The sequence below is a fragment of the Alligator sinensis genome, unplaced genomic scaffold (genome assembly GCF_000455745.1).
Source record: "Alligator sinensis unplaced genomic scaffold, ASM45574v1 scaffold444_1, whole genome shotgun sequence".
Taxonomy (NCBI): Eukaryota; Metazoa; Chordata; order Crocodylia; family Alligatoridae; genus Alligator; species Alligator sinensis.
The window spans coordinates 3,616,500-3,617,522 of record NW_005841886.1 but is presented as its reverse complement, the minus strand read 5'-3'; the positions used below and the strand labels follow the sequence as shown (position 1 = coordinate 3,617,522).

At 63.7% G+C, this 1,023-nt stretch overlaps 1 protein-coding gene across 1 annotated transcript in view; it reads right to left on the bottom strand.

The window, feature by feature from the left end:
- The window catches only part of ATXN7L3 (ataxin 7 like 3), a 21,734-nt gene extending 20,943 nt beyond the window's left edge, over positions 1-791 (bottom strand). The window contains exon 1 of the mRNA XM_014517009.2: positions 773-791. The gene's annotated coding sequence lies outside the window, so the exon portion shown is untranslated. The remainder of the gene's footprint in view (positions 1-772) is intronic.
- Positions 792-1,023: the final 232 nt, after the last annotated feature.

The following is a 1,023-nucleotide window of genomic DNA, read 5'->3' as shown; positions in this document are numbered from 1 at the left end:
AGGGGCCGCCCGTTCTCCGCCACCGCGTCGCGGACCGTAGGGAATCCACAGCGGGAGGGGGCCGTGCCCGTCCGCGGGCTGGTGATGACCTGCCGCTGTAGCTGCCTCTTCCCCCTCAGTAGCCCCGCGTTCGTGCAGCTGGAGCTTGGCCGGCCCTAGCAACCGTTACCAGGCAGCCCATAATAGCAGCCCGGGTTCTGTTGGGCCGGGGGGCTCCGGGGCTCCCCAGGGATGGGAGGGGAGACTCCCCCTGCTTGGCCTGCCATAGCAACCGCTGCCAGGCAGCCCATAATAGCAAGTGTTCTGTTAGGCCAGGGGGCTCCCCCTCTGCTTCCCACCCACACGCCCAATGCTGCCCTGGCTCCCCCTGGGCCTGCCTGTGCTGCCTCCCCCGCCACCAGCCCCTGGCTTGCAACAGCTGCCCGAGAAGGGAGAGGCCCCAGCGGCAGGGGAAGGGGAAGAGAGAAAACTGGCTACCCCACGGCCCCAGTGCCGCTGGCGCAGCCTTGCTACGCAAGCACGGGCAGGCGCCAAAGCTGGTTGCATGCACTCCCACCAGGCAGCTGCTTCAGGGCCAGAGTCTGCCCACTGTTTGGTTTGAGGGCACGCAGGCCTCTCGGAGGCAGGAGGATGGGTGGTGCGAAGGCAGGGCCGCAAAGCAGGGATCAAACGGAGGGGGGCTGCAGGTACCTGCACTGGAAAGTGGGGAATGGGCTGGGGTTTACTCACTACTCTGATGCTCGTAAAGTGTGCCCAGACTGCCTTGACCCACCATCAAGCTCGGAGCTATTAGCCCTTTCTCCAGAGCCAACAGCCTAGTTGGCTGTTGTGAGGTACACCAGGGCAATGGGAGCAAAGGCTCTCCGGGTCACCAAGCAGCTGTTCCCTGGTGCAGAGAATGTATAAATGACTGCGCCCAGTCCAGCTTCTGGGGTAGCACAGCGACATCTAGTGCCACTCTGGAGCTGTTAAAATACAGGCACAAGAAGGCCAGTGACTCAATCCCCTCCCCACGTGCCACTT